Source organism: Canis lupus, chromosome 36 (genome assembly GCF_011100685.1).
Source record: "Canis lupus familiaris isolate Mischka breed German Shepherd chromosome 36, alternate assembly UU_Cfam_GSD_1.0, whole genome shotgun sequence".
In the NCBI taxonomy this organism is placed as follows: Eukaryota; Metazoa; Chordata; class Mammalia; order Carnivora; family Canidae; genus Canis; species Canis lupus.
In genome coordinates this window covers 8,343,521-8,368,504 of record NC_049257.1, presented here as the reverse complement: position 1 = coordinate 8,368,504, position 24,984 = coordinate 8,343,521, and the positions used below count along the sequence as shown (strand labels likewise).

The following is a 24,984-nucleotide window of genomic DNA, read 5'->3' as shown; positions in this document are numbered from 1 at the left end:
TCAACGTCATGTACCTGAGGTGCACTGGTAGCGAAGCCAGTGCCACATCTGTCCTGGCCCCAAAGGTCGGACTGCTGGGTCTGTCTCCACAAAAGTTTGGTGACGACATTGCCAAAGGTGACCAGTAGTTGGAAGGGTCTAAGGATCATAGTGAAACTGATCATTCAGAACAGACAGGCCCAGATTGAGTGGTACCTTCTGCATCTTTCCTGATTATTGAAACCCTCAAAGACCCACCAAGAGACAGAAAGAAGCAGAAAACATTAAGTGCAGTGGAAATACCACTTTTGATGAGACTGTCAACATTGCCCAACAGATGTGGCCCCAATCTTTAGCCAGAGAACTCTTCGGAATCATTAAAGAGATCTTGGGGACTGCCCAGTCTGTGGATTACAATGTTGATGGCCACCACCCTCATGACATCATAGATGACATCAATGGTGGTGCAGTGGAATGCCCAGCTAGTTAACTACAAAGGAAAATATTTCAGTAAAGGATCATTTGACAACCAAGAAAAAAAAAAGGAAAAGGAAAAGGAAAAAAAAAGAAGGCAAGGGGAAGTCAAGCAGGAAGTGCAGCAAAAGAACTGAATGCAAAAGACACCTCTAAATGCTTATTCCTTGTAAGCTGGATATTTCAAATATGTACATATAAACTATGTTATAGTCTGTATATTCTGTGTAGACTATTTTGTGGTCTAGTCAGTATAGACTTTGTATTGAACTTATATAAAAAGATTGACACTAAGGTTGCATAGAAACTTGAGTCAATGAATTTAATGTTTGTTTCTGTTTCCCCAGAGAAATTTGCCAAGAGCAAAACAGACATCATTTTAGATTTCCTAGAGTGTTTACAAAACTAAAATCCAAGAAAGAATATTTAAAATACAATTAAAATCTCTTATTTTAAGAAATACATATTATATATATAATGTATATATAATATATATATTAGAATAGAATCTTTTTTGAAAGGCTCGCCCCATGAAGTTATCTTAAGTGGTTATAGATTTGTGCAGTTGTTTCTTTTCTTTGTGTTATATTGTTATTTATGTCAAATACTTGATCAGAAACTATCTATGAGTTAGTCACCATGTGACGAATTTACATATAATATCTCAATAATAACCACAATGACCCAGTGAACTGCACATTATTATCCTCATTTTACAGATGCAGCTTTAGATTGATTATCCAAGGATTCCTAACAAATAGCAGAGTTGGGCTTATAACCTACCATATTGGGCCTTTAGGACTTCAAACCTTGGTGCATTAAAAATATTAAAATTGCCCCAATAACTTCTGTTGACTTCAACAGAGCATCTGCGTAACTATATACGCAGCACACACATAATTTTACTAGGGCCAACACCTTACCTTCTAAACCCAGAGCTTTGAGCATTGCAGATGCCTGAAATCTACTAAAACAAGGTTAAAATCTGTGATGTTGGAGTCAGGTTTGCCCTGTAAGCCTCAGTTTCTTTCAAGTGAAATGCAATTATAACTCTGGGTTTTTATGAGGATTAAATGAATTAAAGCTCTTGGCACACAGGAATCACTCAGTGGTATCTGCAGCTATGTTAATCCCAAAGATGTAGTGAAAGGTGCTATCCAAATTCCTTGACATTTTTCTTCAAAAGGTCTACATATGTTTTGAGACTTAAAACAATGTGTTTGCTATAGAGAGAAAAACAACTTTTAGTAAATATTTCCTGTTATGAAAGTACTGAAATTGGGACTAGTATTTATAAAGCAGCTGCAGTACAAAGCATTTTATTTGAAATATCTCTTTTAAGCATCATACACTCCTGCTAACTGGTATTACTATTATTATCTTCATTTGGAGAATAAGTTAAAGTCTCAGAAATGTAGGCGCTTTCTCCAAGCTAGTGTGATAGATTGTAAGTCTCAGCTCTTTCAGCCACATCATAAGATTAAAGTGCACTGCTTTTGAGTTTTCCTAATTAAAACTAAGACAACTGTGATGTGCTTAGGAGACAAAACATTTTCTTTTGCTTAAGATTTTGTATAAAAAATAACACACTAAGCTATTTCTGTCCCACATTTTGTAGGTATTCATATTTCAAAATTGGTCTTGAGCATACAGAAAAAAAATACCATAGTTTACTTTTTAATAAATAAAAAATCATCAACGTGTATTTGAATAATGTTATCCCTTCAAACAACGGTTTCTAACTTAGCAGTCCTTCAGCATAAAAGCAATGCATTTTTTCAAGATAATAAGGAATCATTTATTTTTTTTTAATATGCTTTTTTTTTTAAAGATTTTGTTTATTCATGAGAGACACCGTGAGAAAGAGGCAGAGACATAGGCAGAGGAAGGAGAAGCAGGATCCATACAAGGAGCCTGATGCGGGACTTGACCCCAGGATGCTGGGATCATGCCCTGACCCAAAGGCAGGTGCTTAACCACTGAGTCACACAGGCGTCCCAATATGCTGTCTCTTGAATGCTATTCATGGTGCAGTTCTTTTTGGAATGTGTGTGTTGGGGAGGGAAGATGATATAGGCTTTGTTATATTTACCTATCTGATAAGTGAGTCTTATTTGGGTCTTCACAGGCTTCTCTGTTTGTTCACTCATTCATTGAGTATTGATGGAGGACCTCCTCCATGCCAGGTCTTATGCTAAGAGAGTGAGTACAAAAGCATACATGACCCCTATTTTGGTGCACCCAAGAACCTAGTAGGAAATACAGGCATCACATAAGTAAACATACTAAAAGATAAAAATTGTCATTCAGTAGAGCAGAGATCCATAGTGCTGTGAGAGTACATTTGAGAATTGAACCCTGTCAGGAAGTTTGGAGAAGGCTTTGCTGAAGAAGGGACATTTGCAACTAGATACGAGGAAAGAATAGGAGTTGACCAAGTGAAAAGGAAAGAAACGTTTCCTTCATGGTAGTAACATATACCCAGGCTTCTTGTTAGCTTCTTTCATACAGAATAGATATTATATATTGAAACAGCCTTCAGGGCACATGGTTGGCTTAGTCAGTGGAGCATGTGACTCTTGATCTTAGGGTTGTGAGTTTGAGCCCTGCAGTGGGTGTAGAGTTTACTTAAAAACAAAATCTTGAAACATAGCCCTCAAGAACGTAACAGGACACCTGAGTTCTGAATTGTGAAAAAGACCTACTAAAGAATTAAAAATCAAGTGCATAAGTCATAAAAGTCCTCATTTCATACATATCTTTATACACAAAAAAAGGATTTTTTAAAACAGCCTATCATAGAAACATTTATGAAGTATTTCCATTGATACGTGAGCTAACTATGCTATATGCTTTATGGATATGGTGAAATGTGCAGAAGCTTTAGCCTTGTGAAACTCTTTAAAAACCTCACAAATTATCATAATGGGCCAGAAATTGTGCTAGGACTTTAGAGACTCAAAGAAATATAAGATAATGCCCCCATGCTCTAGGGGCCCCAAATCAAACCAAAGATCCATGAGAGCAATGAGCGAAATAACATCTAGTTATGCTGAAGGTCAAACTCTTTAGCTTATTAAAGTGCTATAAGAACATAAAATTGGGGGATCCCTAGGTGGCGCAGCGGTTTAGCGCCTGCCTTTGGCCCAGGGCGCGATCCTGGAGACCCGGGATCGAATCCCACATTGGGCTCCCGGTGCATGGAGCCTGCTTCTCCCTCTGCCTGTGTCTCTGCCAATCTCTCTCTCTCTCTCTCTTTGACTATCATAAATAAATTAAAAAAAAAAAATTAAAAAAAAAAAAAAGAACATAAAATTGGGAGGGAGCAGTTACCTTTTTTTTTTTCTTTTACTCCCTACTGCACTATTTGACTTTACCTAACAGCCCAATATATTAGGAATATATTAATTACTTTATATGAGTAAACATGAAATCAAATAATCCTGTCATTACATAGAATATATTATTATTGCTGTATAATTTTATTGGTGAATGCAAATACAGCTATGTTTAACTATGCTCTGTTGCTGACGCAACAAAAGGAGAGTAGAATCCATTTTAATTTGAATATTCTGAGTTCAAACATCTGAAAATTCTACCTTTTAATTATTATTATTTTATTTTTATTTTATTTATTTACTTTTTTTTTGGTACTAGATTCAATGACAACTCATCATCAAAGAAGACTTTCAATTCAATGCAGAACTGGAAAATTAAGGGCCAGGATTTGTTCTCCGGTTCTACCATTGTCTTATTGAGTTCACATAAGGAATTTCCTAGTTTACCAGTGCCCAAAACAAGAAAATGCATGCTGTACTACTATGCACAGGGATTGTAACTTTTCAGGAGAGAATTAATATTTAAATGACTTCAAAATAATAAGTAGATATTTTAAAAATCCATTGAATGCAAAATAGTCCTAGATGATTGCTATTACAAACCTCAAAGTAAAAACCATTTTCATGTTTTTCTGGCATACTTTTGTTCTCTGAAAATTTACTATATGTGTAGACTTGCACTTTTCTGGAAACAAAAAGCTTTGTGGCATAATTATTCAGATACAATCTCTAAGAAATCTTCAACATACAAAAAAGGGCTTCGGGTGCTTTATTTCAAAATTCATTCATGCATAACAAAGATGTTCTTCCTCTGAGAAGATTTTGTCTTGAATAGGTTAGAAGAAGAAAACAGTTGGTGAATTTACTTAATAATTGATAATGGAAATAGAGTCTTAATGAAATTTCCATCTTCCTGAAACATGAACTCTGCATTTATAACTTTTTATTATTACCTAATACTGTTGTGCAGTTACCTGACAGCCTAACTACAACTCCTATTAACAATATAAAGTATCTGTGTTGGAAAATTTTTCAAGCACTGATCTCTCTTCATTAATCTCAAATAAAACCATATAGGCAGTGTTGAAGAGAAAATTGTCATGACAGAAATATGTTCTTACTCAAATATTTTAATTTAAATGAAATTTATTTTTCAGCTTCAAAGACTGGACACCAATAATGGTAATATTATTTCATTGAAACAGATTTTTTTTTGTATATTCATTGAAATTTAAGACCACCACCTTGAAAGTGGTTAAATTTACCTTTTATTTAATAAAATTCAGAAAATAATCATCCTTAGAATCATAACATTTGGAAAGAATCCTCAGATATTAGGGCACTCCCACTCTAACACTTTTTATTTTACAAATCTGAAGACACTCAAGTGCAGAAATATATGAACTTCAATTGCCTCATGCTCTGGAACCATCAAATCAGAGGCTAAAAAAATGAGCAGTGTTCTTAGCAGCCCATCATTCCAATGAAGTAGCAACTGAACATGACAGAAAAATCATTATCTAGCTTCTAATGGAATTCTACAAGGAAGGAAGCCCCAAACTATTCCTAAACTGTTTATCTAATTTATGAACAATGGTACTTGTAATGCTTATTTATTGGTCCCTGTTCTGCCTTCTGGAATCACAGTAATTCTTTATGCTCTTCCATAACTGTCTATCAACCTTGATTGCAGCTCTCCTGGCTTTTGAGAAATCTTTTAACCTAGTCTTGATACTTTACTCATTCCTCATATGAACTTTCCTTCAAACTTCTATCTTCTGTTTGCTCTTCCTCAGAGGATATTATTTTGTCAATTTCCCTTCTAAAATGTGATATCAAGAATAGAAGACTACAAAATCCGATTACGACCTCATTGACACTCTAGAATTTATAGGCCACTAAAGATTTGTATTATTAGAATTATATTATATTATATAATTAACATAAAATTATATTACTTTATTTTAGTCTTGTCTTATTTGTAACTTTAAAAAACCTGATCTTAGATACTCTAACGTATGATTGTTAATGATAATATCCACATTATAAGCACATTTATTATTTATTTCCTGGGCATTTGAGATAATGATCTAGAAAGGATAAATTTAGGAAAAGTAACCAATTAACTACTTTAAGGATTGTAGTACTTTCATATAATTGAAATTATTCTATAGCAATATATAAAGTAGCAATTATACAATTTTCTCAGTCCAGGAAAAACAGAGCCTTTATAAGGGCCCAGATTATTGGCGCTTCCTTCCTAATAAGTAGGTCAGACATTAGCTGGAGGCATCGCAAAGGCTGTTAAGCATTCATTAACTTTATGTGAAAACACTGCTGCTGTAAGGAAACCATACATTTCTAAAGAAGCGACCAGTATTTATTAGCAGATTATTTAGAAATGACTACTCTCTCCTCATCAGGGATTTTTTTAATGCTAATAAGTAAAATTAATGGAATGCTTACTTTAGCCAGGTACAGCGCTAAGTCCTCTACACATGTTCTTTCTTCTATTTCTTACATTCTTTTAATATATATGTATGATTATTAAGCCATTTTACCCATGAAGAAAAAATAAGGTTTATTGAAAATAATTTGCCAATACTTACCTGGCAGGGGAGATACCATGATCACGAAAATAATTTGCCAAAAATCATAATTCTTGTTAGCTGACAAAGACAGGACTTGAACTAGATATATCTGACGCCCAAACTCTTAACTACTTTGCCATTATCCATCCATTATTTGGTTACTTAATTATTAAAATGAAGTTGACCCAAATGTTGCCAAGGCTCAAAGATAGCTGTTAATAAAAAGTGCTGAGTCTTAATCAACAATTCAAGGACTCTGACCTTCTGACCTCAGGACCAACTTGTGTCTCTCTAGGTACTGTTATGGCAAAGCTGACATACCACAGTCCTAAACTACGTATCACATTTAGCTCTATTTGGACTTCATATTTTGAAACTCATTAAACCAACATATAGTTTGATCTCTATGTCTTTTTCTTCTCCCTCATAACAAAACATCCATTTTCAATGTCCCTAATGGCAGAGGATAGTTGAAATGTATCTCTGTAAGTAATTAATTACCAATAAAAAAGGGCCTCATACTATATATATATATATATATATATATGAAGTTTTGTTACTCAACTTAAAAGTTAATGAAATTTTTATACTTTACTTCATAATACATAATTGTTTTATTTCTATGTGTTTTTTTAACCAGAATTTTTTTTTTTAATTAAAGCTTTGGAAAGACGCTCCATATAACTTTTTAAGCCTTGCTACCTTCACGTATCTGTAGGATTTCCATACATCAATTTTAGTAAAAGGGTGGTAAGACATTCGTACAAAATTCAATTCGGAACACCTGGGTGGCTCAGTAGTTGAGCGTCTGCTTTTGGCTCAGGGCCTGATCCTGGAGTCCGGGATCGAGTCCCTGCATCAGGCTCCTTGCAGGGAGCCTGCTTCTCCCTCTGCCTATGTCTCTGCCTCTCTCTCTCTGTCTCTGTGTGTGTCTCTCATGAATAAATAAAGAAAAGCTTTAAAAAAATTCATCAATTCATTTTTTATACTTAAACTTATTAAAAAAAACTTACTGAATATTTACTTTATGCAAAAATGATGCAGACAGGATGTAGAAATAAATAATACATACTATCTGCCCATGAAAAACCTCAAAATCATAGCGGGGGAAAAAGCCTAGCAAATAATTCTAGTACTTATTCATCCTCTAGTAATAAAAGTTGCTGCAGTAAGTCTTAATAGTTATTAATAAAATATTAACACATTATCTTTTTTCTAGTTTTGTATTTGAAACTCATATGGGCCATTTCCAAGCAGTGAATGGATATTGATGCCACAAATACAAATGCCATTTCTCAGTTGCTCTCTTATTTAGATTCTCTAGGCTTTTGCTCTTGAGTGTATCTCCTATGAGCACCTTTATATGGGAGAGTAGATGTGTGACATGAGGCCAAAGAAAACTTTTCTGTAACTACAAGATTTCATATATTTATTTGATGTGTTCAACATCTCTTAGTTGTAACATTATTTTCCATATTAAGGCCTTCTGTGATGATTGCAACTTGTTGTATTGACTTCCAGTTCTTCTATTTGATCAATATTAAGGAATTTCCCTGTTCTTCTCATATTCTACTAGCTTACTTATTTTGTGGTCTGCTTGTTTATTTTTCCCACCCTCTTATGGGATTTTAGGGTCATTCTCTATTTGGATTCCTTTAATATTGTTATTGTTAAATATTGTTACACTCTGTATGTGGTTTCTCAAAGTTCTTTTAAATGGTTCAGCTGTTTTTACACCTTTAGAGCTTTTAAGATTTATATATTCTTAAAAGCACACAAAGTCATTAAAAAACACTCATAAATACTAATATTTCTTACAATGTTGCACTATTACATTAAAAATATGTAAAACATATTAATAATGTTCTGAATTCTAGGCCTAGTTTTAACAATACTATATAAATGCCAGATATGCAAGAGAGTTTATAAACACTCACTTCCTCCTGTCACCTACCAATAACATCTATGAATTAATAGTTATGATATTCAAATGGTTCCTCTCGGTTTATTTTCATTGACAAGAATGACATACGGAAATCATATTTGTCTAAAACCTGCAGAAACACTTACAAGCATTTTATGTGTAAAGAAAAGCAAAGCAATGTTTTTTGGCTGCTTAAAAATCTATTGAAGATACTTAAAAGAAGACATTTTCTCCCCTACCTGAAAGACTTTAGTTTTCATGAGAAAGGTAGCATTTAATCTGGAATTAAAGCATAGATGAGCACATTTTTCTTATAATGGGTCAGAAAGTAGATATTTAAGGTTTTGCAGTCCAACGGGCAACATTGAAGATACTATATGGGCACTTATATGACCACTTAAAATGCAACTATTTAAAAATGTAATATCCAAGTTGTGGCCTGGACAGAAAATGAGTGAAGGGCCAGATTTGGCTACAGGCCAGTTTGTTGACCTGATATACAGTATGATAGATTTTAAGACATGAATTATGGGGAAAGAATGTTCTGGACTGAGAAAACCATAAGCAAAAGCACTAGAATTCTATATTTTTTTAATGTGAACAGACATAAAAGAAACTAGTGAGAGATACAGCTGGAAATATATGGGAGACTAGATTGTGGGGGTGCTTAGCACAATGGGTTAAAGTTTAGTTAGTGGCAAACACTGTGTATCTATAGTTAGTAACTTATTAGTTGCATTTATTGAACACGATATGGGCCAATAGTTCGCTGTCTGGAGTTTGACTCCAGATCCTATATTGTGACCTCGGTAATTTACAGTTCCTTATGAACATTATTTATTCATTACTTGTTTGGTTAATGCCCATGGCAGGCTAACTAAGGATATGATAATACATATAACTTAGTTCTTGTCCATTAGGAGCTCATAGTCTTATGTACTATAAACTGTGAGAAAGAATATTAATATGAAGAGTTTATAAGTTGTGGCAACACAAATTTAGTAATGACCCCTCATAGGTTTAAAAAGAAAATAATCAAACATATTATGGAAGCCTTGTATATTATAAGAGCCACTATGCTTTACTATATGTGTTACATGTACTATCCCTCCAGGACACATTCAAATAGACACACACACAGGTCAGAGTGCAGGAGACTGGAACAAAGAGAATGGTAGTTCTCTTAACAGGTTGTGCCAGGAGCTACTTAACTACTTCACATGACCCCATGTGCCCTCAGGTGGACACAAAAACTGAGGTTTTCTGCCTTTTTTACTTGGGACCAACAACCTCTTGCTTGACTCTGGGAAGCCACATTTGAAGGCCCTCTGTATTTATTGATGCATGTTTTGCTCTACACATTGCCTTGACAAAACTAGTCTTTGTCCATTTTGATCACACTAACTGTATATCTTTTTCTTAAACCCCTGGAGTAAAAAAAAAAAAAAAAAAAAAAAAAAAAAAAACCTGAAGTATTCATGGTGTTTAGAAACCACTCATTTATGTCTTTCTAGGATGAGATGGACAAATAACTGCCATTGGCTTATCAACCTAAGAAAAAGAGATAATTTATGGAAGTTGAGAGATGTGTCATACACAGAGTTTAAATAGTCTCAAGTAGCATCAATATGGAAGATTTCCCAGGAAAGTATACTTTCTGGATGTTACCAGAAGCTCTGAGTGATCTCCTGTGGGAGCGAGAACAGAGAGCTTGAAGTAACAGAATACTGTTGCACATTCTTCCAATCCCCAAAGCATAATGAAAACTTACAAATTGACTTAGCGTCTTTAACAAGACTCCAGGATAGTAGGTGAGGAATTTGCATGGCTATCGCCTCAGAAAATCTAGATGCATTTTTTTCTAATATTCTACATACCTAAAAAGAGCAATGTCCTTTTTTAATAGTCATAGAGATGGTAATATACAGTATATGCTCATTAAAATTACAAATGAGCTTAGCCACAGAGTTGCTTCCCAGTTGAATGGTAGCATTTTAAAAAGTAATAAAAAATTACAGATTATAAAAATGCTTCAGTAAATACCTCAATCGAATAGAAACAATGCACAAGAATACCATAAGGATTCTTAAAACAGAAAACAAAAAAATGAATCTTCTCAAACATAGGATATAGTTTTGCTAAAACGGAGTAGAATAGTTTTACTAATTGTGAAGTGCTACAAATTAAATATGAATCAAACTGGTAATGATTTTTAAAAATTAAATATATATGTGTGTATATAGAGAGAGAAAGAAAGAAAGAGGGAAAGACCCAAGTTATATTTATAAGATTGTTATTTTCTAGGATCAAGAAACCTCCATCAAATAGTCTCTACATTTAGCTGTGTTTGATCTTTAATAAAGCAGTCTATTGAGTGTAGTCTGAGTTTGTTGTAAGGATGTTCAAAGTTTTTCAGAGAAGAAAAATTAAAATAATTAAAGAATAGGAAAGCAATTTTGTCAGTTTATTTAGAAAAACAAAAGCAAAGTGATTCCTTCCTCCTAGATATACAACATAAAAGTAAAAAAAAATACTTATTTTGATTTATAACTTTGCTTAAATGTAACTAATTATGAAAATAAGTATTATTTTTAATTGTAGAGATATTAATGACTAAAACCTTACATTTGCTCTTTGGATAAACTCTAATATTGGTCAAATTTCAATCACTGGTATACTCTGGACAGGATGGCTTAACTCACCATTTCTTGAGAAAAAAAATCATAGATAATAGTGTCATAGAAGCCAAGGGAAGTTTCTGGCTGATATAAAAAAAGTTATATCCAACATATAAAATTATGGGATATTGTTTTGGAATCATTAGTTGCTACTGTTTTATTTATGTGAACAACTTTATTTAAAAAAATACCTTGACATAATAAAAGGATGCACCATCAGCAATTTCCTCTCATACAAATGACTTTTTGCTTGCTAAGATTTCCTTCCAGAGTTAAAGACTGGTGATGCTTAAGGAGCCATTGTTAATAGCACAGATGTCATGCATTTTTCTCAAGCCTATTTTTCCTGTAGTTACCCAGAAAGACTTCCTTAAACCGTAGGCAGATGATGGGGGCGTTGGGAAGATGCAGAGCAAGAGGTAGCAAGTAGAAAAAGAGTAGTATGTTGGTGACTCCAAGCTCATAAACAGGAACCACACAACGGGTCTGCTGAAGAACAAGTTTGAACTTTCTGTTGTAAAATCCCACTAATCCTCTGAGTCAGAACCATTATTTTTACAGGTGCAGACAAATCTCATTGAATAGTATATCAATCTGCTTTGTTAAGCATTTTCTTTAAATAATTAAACGCATTCTTTGTTTTCTGTAATGTAAATGCAATTTCATTTCAGCTATAAAATTTTACATATAGTTTCTCTGAAATTTATGCCTCTATTTACTATGTAATTAGAGTGAAGCAGCATACTCTGGGAGACTTTTTGCAAATAGGTTCTGATAAATTGCTGAGAGTGGTGTCTAAAGCAAAATCAATAGTTTGAACAATCATCAATTAGGGATGCTCTGAGACAGCTGGCTTCCCTGATTGATAAAATAAGGTTAGAAACTAAGCTGGTTTAGCATTATTTGACAAAATTCACCATAAAAACACTGGGAAGGCAGTTCTTAGAGTCATTAAAATATTTCAAAGGAAGAAATCCCATTAACTCAGGGGTTCCTCTCAGTAATAGCTTGAGCTGTATATGGTTTCAAGTTTTAATTGCATAAATATTTCTATTTTCTCTCCATAAAGTATTTTTAAAATTCTCAAACCATAAGCATTCTTTCATCTTATACTTCCCCAAATGCTCATAATTTGACCGCTAAGCTTTTCCTCTTTTAATTGTTTCAACGTAACAATAAACATATTCTGAAATCTCTGGTACATTATTACTTAGTGCTTTTCTGGCTACCTACTGCTAAGTAAACTTCTGGTTATCAGCTCCCTTTCTCTACCCTCCATTCTAGAACAGCAAGAAAACAGCCACATGCTGATGTGGATTTTAAGTTAAGCAAGTGTTACTGCAGCCCCAAGGCTAATCTGTGGCTTCCAGCAGATGCATGCAGGTATTTCTGCTGTCCAGTACTCTCTTGTTCCCAGGAGGCAGCAAAATGTGATACAAGTGAAAGAAGGATTTTGGCAGCAGATATGATCTTTCCTGAATTAGTCAAATATTAGTGACAACACACCTTCAAGAACCCACAATATATTCTGTACCTTTCCTGAGAAAGCATTGTAAATAGCTAAGTTGAGAATCTCATAATTAATCACATATTTTGAAAAACATGCTGTATTTCTCCTGCTTATAAGACATTATAATAGAGTCATAATGATACACATACAAGATTCAGAGACAAGAACTCACCTTAAGGGCCTTGCTATCCATTTGTTTAATTTTTTAAAAAGTATGTGCAAATAAAAATTAAACAGCGTAAAAATTAAAAGACAAGATGATAATATAAAAGGTACTGTGTTCTAGCACGTTGCCTTACATATAGAGGCTAGTCGATATGTATTTGCTGCTATGATTACTATATGCACTGAGTTCTGCATACAAATGAGTGTTTTTAAGAATCTATACAGGCACCATCACTGTGGAGCATTCAGAAAAACTGAACAGATTGTTGTAGTAAGAGTGAGCAGGGGCTTAAGACAGAATTTAATCAAGGCCAAATCTCCCATAATTTATACCTACCTAGTAAAATTTACTGAGTTTAGGAGTCTTTAGTTCCATTTGAAAGATAGACTCTTCATGGCCACATTATTGTCCTTTATCTTAATGGCAAATGAAAGAAAATGACTGCATGGGCTTCATTGAAACTGAAGTGGTTAAAAAATATGGTTAAGACTTGTCAATTATTAAACTTATCCAAATGTCCCAGACTTTTTGAATTTTTCTCTATGTGGTATTTTTTAATCATAGTTTTCTTTTATTGTTTTTGGTTTTTTACTCTAATTGTAAGAAATACAGTTATGAGAAATATTATAGAGAAAGTCTATATACCTTTCTACAGTGGTAACATCTTGAAAAACTATACTACAGATAGCAACCAGGATATTGTCGTTGATATAGTCAAGATAGAAAACATTTCTATCACAACCAAAATCCCTTAGTGATCACTGTTACTCTTCCTCCTTCTACCAACACCTTCCCTAATCCCTAGCAACCACTGATCTGCTCTCCATTTCTACAATTTTGTCATTTCCACAACGTTATATAAATGGAATAATACAGTATATAACCTTTTGGTATAAGCTTTTTTTTTCATCAGCATAATTCCCTGGGTATTCATGCAGGTTTTTGTATGTATCATTAGTTCATTTTATTGCTGAGTATTATTCCATGGTATAGATGTACCACAGTTTTGTTTAACCATTCATCTGTTGAAAGGTTCTGTGTTATTTCTGGGATTTGGTTGTTATGAATAAAGCTGCTGTAAACATTCATATACAAGCTTTATATAAACACAAGTTTTATATAAAGAGAAGTCTTCACTTTTTTTGGGATAAATTCCCAGGAATGCAACTGCTTTATCACATGGTAATTACAAGTTTATTTTTTTAAGAAACTGTCAAATTGCTTTGCAGAGTGGCTCTCCCATTTACATTCTCAACAAGCAATGTACGAGTGAACCAGTTTCTCTAAATCCTCACTAGCATTTGATTTTGTCAATATTTTTTATTTTGCCTAATTGTTAAATGTACAGTAGTATTTCAGTGTGGTTTTAACTTGCATTTTCTTAATGGTCAACAAAACTGAACATCTTTTCAGGTGATTATTTGATATCTGTACATCATCTTTAGTGAAACAAATTTTCATGCCTTTTGTCTATTTTCTAATTGAGTTGTTTCTTTTATTGTTGAGTTTTGAATGTTCTTTATAGATAGTAGGTACTAGTCCTTTTTTGGATATGTGATTTGCAGATATTCTCTCCATTCTGTGACTTGTCATTTTATAAAAGTTGTTAATTCTGATGAAGCCCAAATTATCATTTTTTTCTTTTATGGACTGTGATTTTTGTGTTAGGTCTAAGAATTCTTTCCTTAGTCTAGATCTTTTTTTTTTTTAATATTTTATTTATTTATTCATGAGAGACACAGAGAGAGGGAGAGGCAGAGACATAGGCAGAGGGAGAAACAGGCTCCCTGCGGGAAGCCCAATGCAGGACTCAATCTCAGGACCCCCGGAGTCATGACCTGAGCCATAAGCAGATATTCAACCATGGAGTGTTTCAGGTGCCCCCCCTAGTCTAGATCTTAAAGATTTTCTTCTGTGTTTTTTCTTTTTTTTTTCTTCTGTGTTTTTTTCTAAAATTTTTGTTGATTTACACTTTACATTTAACCCTATGATACATCTTAATTAATTTTTTATATAAGTTTTGAGATTTAGGTTGAGATTCCTTTTTGTTGTTCTTGCTACTGTTTAAAATGTCATCTTTTCTTCAGCTGAATTGCTTCTGCACCTTTGTATTTTTGTATGGGTCTATTTCTGGGTTCCATGTTCTATTCCATTGATTTATACATCTATGCTCTACTAATACCACACAGTCTTCAGAACTATATTGAAATCATCAGTCTATACTGATGTTTCTCACTTAATTTTTTTCAAAATTGTTCTATTCTATTTCCTTTGCTTGTCCATATAAAGTTTTTAATAACCTGCTCTATATCTTCTCTTAAAAAGCTTGCTGGTATTTTGATAAGATGTATTTTAAACCTGCATACCAATTTGGAGAGAATTGAAATCTTTATTGTTGACTCTTTCAACTCACGAACAAATAGGTCTTTATTTATTTATAAATTTTTATAAATTTGTATAAATATTTATAAAAATACATATTGTAGTTATAGTTATAAATCTTCTTTTGTTTATTTTATTAGCATTGTGTGGCTTTCCCATACACGTTCTGTACATAGTTGTTAGAATTACTTTTAAGTGTTTATTTATTTATAATGAAATACTAAATAAAAAACATACTTGTTGGGTGACGGGCACTGGGTGTTATTCTGTATGTTAGTAAATTGAACACCAATAAAAAAAAAAAAAAAAAAAAAAAAAAAAGTTAAAAGAAGAAAAAAAAAAAAAAAACAAAAAAAAAACATACTTGTTGATTAGAAATGACATTGTTTTAATTTTGGCTCATTGTTAATTTGTAAAAATAGAATTGAGTTTTGTATGTTTATCTTGTATCCTGTTGACCTTATTGAACACACTTATTAGTTTAGGAGGTTTTTTTTGGTAGATTTTTTTGGGCTTTGCTATGTAGGCAATCATGTGATCTACTAATCAGGACAGTTTTATTTATTTATTTTTCTTTCCAATCTGGATGCTTTTTATTTACTTATGTTGCCTTATTGCACTGGCTAGAATTTTAGCAGTATATTAAATAACAGCTCTGTGAGTGGACATTTTTGCCTTTTGCCTGATCTTAGAGAGAAAATATTCAGCCTTTCAGACTCTCTGATATTTTAATCTCAGCATATGGTTAACTTTCATGTCAGTTATTTTTGTTTGTTTGTTTTTATTACAGATAAAGTAAAAGCTGTATTGGAAAATCTTGTAATATAGTGCTTGCATGCATGGACTTTGAGGTAGTCAAAATTAGGTGTGTTTCCATGCTCTATCCCTTCCTACTAGTGTTACCTTGGGCAAGTTTCATAATTCTTCTAAGCCTCGGTTTATTTATCTGCAAAATGGTACACAATGCATTCATTCATTCCATAAATTTAAATTCAATATTTTAAAAACTTGATACTATATGTACCCTACTATCTCACAAACTTGTGAGAACTGACTGAAAGGATACTGGTGAAATACTTAGCACATGGTAAGAATTTGAATTTTGGCTATTATCACTGTTACTATAAGACCATGAGTATCAAATGAAAGACTTTCCTATAAAATGTCATTAGATCCATGGTACTCAATGGGGTCGCGGGGAATGATCTTATCCCCACCACAAGGGACATTTAACAATGTCTGGGGACATTTTGCTTCACTGGAATAGGAGGTTCTATTGGTATCTAGCAGGTTGAGGCCAAGAATGTTGCTGAATTTCTACAATTCATAGGACAGCCCCCCATAACAGATAGTTATCTGGCCCAAAATGTTATTGTGCCAACATCGAGAAAACCTGATTTAGATGGATACTGGATGTATATGTATGAGTATGCTAAAAATAGCTTATGGGTTACCAGTAAATTCCTATCCCCTCTTTAACCTTTGCCTAAACTCACTCTCTCCAGGACCCTTTCTTTGATTGGCTGCTTTAAATTTAGAACGGCACTTGGTCTGACACCCTTTCAATAATATAGTAATTTATATGTCTAAATACCAATTGGGTGACCAGCCAGAGAGTTAATGTTTACATGCAAAGACTGCACATTCTTTGGGAATAACTCCACTTTTCTAGAACACATTGCTGATAGTCACCAAATATGTTTAATAACTCTTCCTTGGCTTTATTCTTTCATCTTAAATTCTGCTTACTTTTAAAATCATGCCTTTATTTATAACTATTTCAGCAACTCCTCAGAGTTAATGATATGGTACCTTGTCTACCAATAAGGTTCCGTGAATGTGCTAGAAAAATTGTTCTTCTGATTCAAAATGGAAAAACTGATTTTGCTCTATGCTCCAGTCACTACTATATTGTTTGAAGTACCCCAAAAAGCAAGGTATATAAGATGACCTCATTTGACATTCAAATGAGCATTTGAAAAACGGACTAAAAATTAGTTGAAAAAATTCAACTGATGATTGAACATAAATCCTTTCTAGGGGTACCAGAATCTAAATTTATATGCACCAGTCACTGTTTAGGCCCCTGTGAGGTTTTTCCATTGACCAGCAGCACTGCTAAGCCTAACCCCTCGTCTTTCAAGGTGGACCTAGAAATGTTCAGTCTGCCTCCAGATAGAACTACTACCTCAAAAACAAAAATAAAGTAGCCAAGAACCTTATCCTCAAGTATCATACCTAAAACTGGTGTATGGTTCCCTTTGAATGATAAAATTTGAAGATTCATTCTGTTACAAAATGCTGTCCCACAGGCCCACCATTGAGTACTCCATCACCGTACCCATTTGGAATTAAAACGTTGTTTCTCACTTGGAACTATCAAAACATAAGGCAAATGTGAGCACTAAGAGAGATGACAGACTAGAACTTTTCATTAACTTACATGCAAACTAACCATATTAATATTCGGGTCTACAGGGGTCAATCAACTACAGCCATTCTTCTGCTCCAGAATCAGATGGAGACACATCAGCTTTATAACTACTCAAATGGATTAAAGAATAAAGTTTAAATGTTTGGTCACTTAGAACTATCTGATATGTTTCTTCTGGAACCTAAAGGATAGTTCACAAAGCTGATGCTTACCTAGCAAGCTGTAAGCTCCATAGGCCCTGCCCAAGGAGACAACAGGACCAGATCACATAAAGGAAGGATTAAGTGGTGAAGAGAAAGGCCATAAATGTGGGAAGCCTCCAGATAAAAATTTAAGAATGACCTGACCATTCATATGGAGAATGACACTGTCAAGTGTCAAGACACCAAACCAGAAGGCACAGAGGAAGTGCATTTTGATATAGGCAAAGTGATAGAGGATTGTCAAAAATAAAAAATGTTCCAATGCTGACTCTTTCTGATTGAGGCCCTAATGAATCCCCTAAAGAAAGACCCCTTCTACAAGATTCTATAATTAAGAAGAATGGATGAAGAAGAGGTGGAGGACAGCTAGGTGGCCCTAGATTAGGTAGAGGAATAGCTTGGGGAAAGGTAGTCGCTGAGAGTTAAATTGCAAATGACAAAGACATGCTCTGTTACTCAGCAGCATGTATCTGGTAGGCTTTGCTAGACTAGAGCCTTTGGAGGAAAATAGAACGAGCAGCTTTGTTTCTTGTCCTCAAGGAATTTGTAGACTAATCTAATGGGATTATTTGATCCCCTTCATGTCAATGGAATATATTGCTTTCATTTACATAAAAAATACCTAAAAAGCATCTGACTATAGTCAGTGTATTAAAAAATTCACTCTGTGATGTGACATATGTAATATGTGATGACTATATCATGTCACAGAATTTTCATGTTAATTTGTTTCTTTGGCATTAAAGTACTGGACCCCTATGTCATCCAGTCCTGGAAACAAAACAGAAAAATTTATTGAGACAGTGAGAAAAAGAGAATGTGCAAAACCAGCCAAGGCTGATTTTACATGGACTAGGAAACACAATGAGGGTCCAACCACCAGCAGGAAACAGCAATCAACATGACATTGGCTCTTTGGTTGACAGCACTTGGCAGCATCTGCAATGAATGTCCTACAAACAGACATAATGATTCAGGTAAAAGCTGGACAACATTCAGTGACAAATCTTTCCTCAAAGGAAGATCAATGTTTTAGAGACATTTAATCTTCTGTGTTTCCATCTTTGGCTAAGATTTTGATTTATCCCTCATTTGATAGTGTTAATTTTAGGCTATATCCATGAAATAATGCCACCTGATAAAATGTTCTTGCTGCCAAATAGGAAAATGTGCTAAATAAATACAACTAAACATCACTTTGGAAAGGACACATTTTAAGCATGAATTCTAAAATAGCCGAAATCAAAGCAGGTACAAAAGGGAAGCTCTAATGAAATAGACATGGCTCTTCCAGAAAAAGTAAAGTGAGTTTTGTTGTATATTTTTAAAGTGAAGAAGAAAATTACTCTTACTAACTTGTGGGTAAAGAGAGAGCCACATAAAGTGCATATTTGATAGTTTTTTTCTGGCAGCAAGATGTTCCCCCAAAATCCTCTGGCATGTGAATGAAAACTGAAAGGGAAGTCAAACTTTGTCTTATATGGTGAAAAAAAACAGAGTTCTCCAGCAGTTTCTCATAAGTGATAAAACTTCAAATACCTGGGCTGCCTGAGTGGTTCAGTGATTAAGCATCTGCCTTCAGTTCAGGGCATGATCTTGGGGTCCTGGGATGTTTTCCTTCAATTTAGGGTGTGATCCCAGGGTACTGGGATCAAGTCCCACATCAGGCTCCCCATAGGGAGCCTGCTTCTCCCTTTGCCTATGTCTCTGCCTCTTTTCTCTGTGTCTCTCATGACTAAATAAATAAAATCTTAAAAAAAAAAAAAACCTTCAAATACCTAATAGTAAAGAATCAGACTACTTTGCTGATTATTTTATCAGTGGTTATTTCATACAAAATGAACGAGGGAGAATTCCGGGTTGAGGTTTTCTATTTTTAATTAGGTAACAAAGACAAAGAAGATGTAAATAGACCAGTCTCTACAAAGTTATTGTCTAAGAAGAACGAGGAGAAATTATGATTCAGATGTATGCTGCCCAGGTAGCGTTTCGGGACCTGTGTAGGTGGGTGTAAAATCAGCACTAAGATTTACAAAACTTTAAGGTCAAAAGTCAGGACTAACCTTGTGGAATCCTAGGGCAATGGGTAATTCAGAGCATCTCAGATCAATCTGATATAGGGAACAATTATACATCTGTGCAGGGAAAGAGATCACAAAAAGTAGTCTCTTACAGACCTATTATTATTATTATTATTATTATTATTGTTATTGTTATTTTTCACTATTATTCCCAAAAATGGCAATTTTATTACTTTTGTTTCCCACTGGATTTTGAGAAACTTAAGGAAAGAGACCATGTCTTACTGGTTTTTGTAAACCAGTGCCTAGCTGATGTCGTGTACATACTGCATGTTAAATATTCACTGAGGAAATGAAATTATAGAACAACTTCAGAATACGATTTCTGAATTGGATGTGCTTAGTCAACACTGTTCAACAAAGATTTCTATGGTGGAAATATTTGGCACTGCCCAATCTGGTAACTGTTACTAAGCACTTGAAATGTCGCTAGTGGAACTGAGGAACTGCATAACTAATTTTACTTAATTTTAAATCATTTAAATGTAAAATTAAGTTAGCCACATGTTGGGCAGTGTGGTGCTACATTTTGCAAAAAGTAAAGAGAATAGAAGGTGTTGGTTTTGTAATTTGCTATTTTAATACTCTTTGACTACCATCTGTCTCCTCTCTCAATGTCTCATATTTCAGATTAATTAAAAATGACCAGTCTTCCTTGTTGACTTACAATGACCAAACATCACTTATCCATCTCATAATTATTGACTCTGTATCTATAATAGAGCATAATAGAACAAACACTAAGCACGTAGACCTGTTGTTTCCTCATCAGTGAGACGGGAATTGTTATACCCATCTGGTAGGTTGTTGAGAGGATTAATGTCAAAATTCTTAGTCTTTATTGCAATGACTGACACATAAGAGAGAGTAAATAGTAGTTACAAAATAATGTGTTAAGTATTGTGAGGGTTTTGAAGGATTAGTGTAGCTGCTAGCCTTTTAGAGTGATTTCCAAAAAATTTCCATTTATTCCATATAAGTACAGATAATTTTTCTGTCCCATATCAATATGTCATTAATCCTAGTCCCTTCATAGAAGGATTACAGGCCCTTCTACCAGGCTCTGCACATTTCTGAGGAAGAGACTCCTTCTTACTTATGTCTTCATGCTCTTAGAACCTGATATTTAGTGCTTAGAATGATTACTGAATTTGAAGGACATAAAAATAGTCTTCACTTCTACTGCTAACAGAAAACAAGGTAGTTATACAGCAACCAGCAAGAGCAACAAATGCAAGATAAGATAAAAGAAAACATCCCATTAACTATAGTAATATTTATCTCACACACAACTCCATCACACAAACACAGGTAAACAAATAATCTAGGGATCTATGGGAAGAGAAGTATCAAATTCATACAAATTGTCATGTATAAAGAAAAATTGAATTAATTAATGTAAAGGCATATCTTATTCCTGGATGAGAAGAATCAACATTGTAGAAAAGCATAATCCTTTTTAAAATCAAAGGTTTGTGCAAGTTTTTTTGGATTCTTTGAAAAATAAAAAGATCCCAGGACTCTGAGATCATGACCTGAGCCACCCAGGTACCGTAATTTTATTTCATTTTAAATGATTAGATGATTATCTCAACACTCTTTATTAAATAATTAATCCTTTCTAAAAAGTTTTAAATGTCATTTATTAAAGCTATGTTCATATTTATTCATAGGTCTTTTTCTGAACTCTGTTCTCTTCCACTGACCTATTTACTCCTCAGACAACCTCCCTGTTTCAATTACTATAGATTTTTTTCCCTATTTTTGACCTCTTTTAGGATAATATTCCTTATTGAAAATTACTATTCTGAGTTCTTTTTTATGAATTTTAGAATAACTAATCAAGTTCTCTAAATGTAATGTTGACATTTTTATTGGAGTTGTTTTAAATTTATGAGTAATTTGAGGAAAAGTGACATCCTGAGAAACTGAGTCTTTAAAGCCTGGGATTGAATATATTTCTCTAATTCGTAAACTTTTTTTTAGCACCACATACTCAATAAATTTGTAGTTTTCTTCATATTTTCATCACACATTCCTTTTTCAGTTTATTCTCAAATATTTTATTTTGTTGCTGCTATTACAGATTATATTCCTTTCCCATTAAATTTTCTAATTGGATATTCCTGCTTTATATAAAAGCTATTGAGTTTGGTGAACTTACTATCTTGCTGAATAATTGTGTTACTACCACTTATTTCACCTAAGTCATATGTGTTTTCCTCTCAGTTAATCTTATCATCTGCAAATATTAAAAGCTTTTTCCTCTCCTCTCCAATATTTATACCTTCATTTACTTATCTTTCCTTTTCTTTGAATGAATGAAATCTTCCAGGTATGATATTAATAGTTTTGTCCCAAGTGTTTATTAAAAGGAAGGTTTATAATATTTAACCATTAAGTATTATTTTGTTTGTTATGTTTCATTTTTAAAGATTTATTTATTTATTTGAGGGGAGAGGGGCAGAGGGAGAATAAGAAAGAATCTTTAAGCAGAGTCCATGCTGAGCTGAGCGTGGAGCCCAAAGGGGGCATTGATCTCAGGACCCTGAGATCACAACCTGAGCTGAAACCAAGAATTAGAGGCTTAATCCAACTGTACCACCAATGTTTGTTTGTTTCTAATAGATGATCTTTACCGGGGTTAGGGATATCCCCAGCTCCTTTCAAAACCACTCCCCATGCTGGGGCCGTTCAGTCAGAGAAAGGGACATTATAATTTTTGCCTGGAAAATAAATGCCTGAAAAATGGGTGGAGCAGGTGGTGGAAAATAGAGATGAAAATCATGCTTGATATTTTTATTAAAAAAAGAGCATTTAAAGGAGCATCCTGTTGTTTTATTTTAATTAATTAACATTTTGAAACACAATTCCTTCCATTTTACATTTCATAAAATGAATTATGATACATTTACATTCTTTTTAAAACCTGTTAGTTTTCTTATTTTCTGTGATGTCATTTTTTTTCCTGCCGGTGGACTATTAATTTTATTCTTTCTGTGATTCATTGTGATTTAGGGTTTTTTTTTGGTGATTTATTTCCTTCCTTTTTTCTAATGCTTCAGATACCTTTATGGAGATTTTATAGCTATATTTACAAATGTGTATGACATTGGAATGAAAACATATTATTCTGTGATTTTAAAAATAAGCTACTTTTGAGGTGCCTGAGTGGCTCAGTCTGTTGAGTGTCCAACCTGGGTTTTGGCTCACGTCATGACTTCAGAGTTGTAGGGATCAAGCCCCTTGTCAGGCTCTGTGCTCAGCGTGGAATCTCCCTTACCCTCTGACCTTTCACCCTCTCCCAGTATCCACACTGGGATATGTGTGGATATCTCCCAGTATCCACACTCAAAATAATAAATAAAATCTTTATCAATATCCACAAATCAATATCCACACTCAAAAATAATAAATAAAATCTTTAAATAAACAAATAAATAAAAATAAAGGGTTGATGCAGTCACCCCAGTCCAAAATCAATATATAATAAATAGATAAATATAAGCTCTTTTTTTTCCTTTGCACATTTTATTGTAGAGAATTCAACATCCAAAAAAAAAATCTTGTTAAGTTAAAATTAAAAAATAATATTTTATAAATTTATTCCAGCTTCACTCTTAGGAGTTAGATATTAAATTTATCCAATGATAAGAAACAGTTCAAATCAAATTTTCCCCAATTTGTTATGAGAAGTCAGTTATTTATTTATTTATTTATTTATTTATTTATTTATTTGACTTTTGTTAGTCTAGCTTCTAAAAGGAGTACATCATTTTTTTACTTCAATCACATACAATTATCACAGGGAGATGTGGTTTGATGGAAAGATACACAGAGACACAGAAAAAAAATGCAAGTTCTTTCAACATGCAGAGAAAAAAAAATGTAGCGCACAGAGCTAGTAACGTAGCGTCACCTGAGGTGGGGAAGTGGGCAAGCTTCCCACCTACTATTGATCTGCACCAGAGGAAAATGGAATAAAACCCCGTCAGAACACATTTAAGTGGCAGCCCACAAAATTCAATTGGCTAAAATGCACTTGTCGGAGATAAGTGAAATATCAGGACAGGCCTACTCAGCTGCCAATCCAGTGCTCTTGAGGCCCAGCCATGACACCTCAGTCGGCGTGGTCCAACAGCCATTGGCATCAGTTGGCAGCGGTCTTTCACTCTGGGTGTGATATGGATGGGGATAACTCTAGGTCCTGTGGAGACAGGGGTCTTCAGAATCACAGAAGCCGTGCCAGGAGTATCCCAGTTAGCAGGAATCCCATCTGCGAAATTAGGTTGGCAGAAATGCTTGCAGGTTTCTCACCTAACTCTGTACCTTCTCCCTTCAAGAAATTTGAGACTCTCACCCAGCTCCTCCCCTGATGGGAGACTTCAGTCTTCAGTTTTTAAAGATCATTTTCCCATGGGGGCTGTTATCCCTGGCTCACCCAACCTTTAAACCTGCCTAGAATCTATTACTACACCAATATTTCCAATCTGTGTTTAATCATTTCATTTATTTTGACAATACCCGTTATATATATATATATATATATATATATATATATATATATATATATTTTTTAAGTATCTGCATTCAGTGTTTTTATTATCTAATCTTCCCATTCCATTGCCGGAAACAGCTGTATATTCTGGGGAAAACAACAACAACGTCTAATTGCTAAAGCCAAAGTCTTCACCTTTGGCTATGACATTGTATTTTTTAAATTATTTTGTGGCATCTTTGTTTTTTCATGTCTCTTTTTAATGTTCTATCTTGATTTCTCATACTCTTTCCATCTCTTAGTTATAGATGTTCCTGCAGGTGCTGTCTTGAGCACACTTCTTTCCTTCTCTTAATTACATATCTTTTCCTGAGTAATCTTGTCTAGGTTTATGCCATCACCCATCATAGCAATGAATGTAAATCCCAGAATTTTCTTTCTTTCTTTTTTTTTTTTTTTTAAGATTTTATCCATTTATTCATGAGGGACTCACAGAGAGAGGCAGAGACAAAGGCAGAGGGAGAAGCAGGCCCCTATGGGGAGCCTCATTCCCAGGACTCCAGGGATCACAACCTGAGGGATCAGACACTCAACCACAGAGCACTCAACTACAGAGCCACCCAGGCATCCCTACATCCCAGAAAACTTTATCTTGAATCTTTATGTCTCTCAAATTCTAGATCCACACATCCTCTGGTTACTACTTGTCCATTTACAGATGGTTCC

The 24,984-nt window shown here is 34.1% G+C and overlaps 1 protein-coding gene and 1 long non-coding RNA gene across 3 annotated transcripts in view; one reads left to right on the top strand and one right to left on the bottom strand.

Annotated features, from left to right (window-relative positions):
• Positions 1 to 24,984, top strand: part of KCNH7 (potassium voltage-gated channel subfamily H member 7) — a 479,507-nt gene that overhangs the window by 190,840 nt on the left and 263,683 nt on the right. The gene's annotated exons all lie outside the window — the stretch shown is intronic.
• Positions 19,692 to 24,984, bottom strand: part of LOC111094265 — a 74,506-nt gene continuing 69,213 nt past the window's right edge. Inside the window, exon 4 of one of the 2 annotated variants that reach the window (XR_005384605.1) lies at positions 19,692 to 19,814. This is a non-coding gene — a long non-coding RNA (uncharacterized LOC111094265). Of the gene's footprint in view, positions 19,815 to 23,396; positions 23,968 to 24,984 lie in introns of those variants that run through there. The other variant, XR_005384604.1, reaches the window with a different exon arrangement.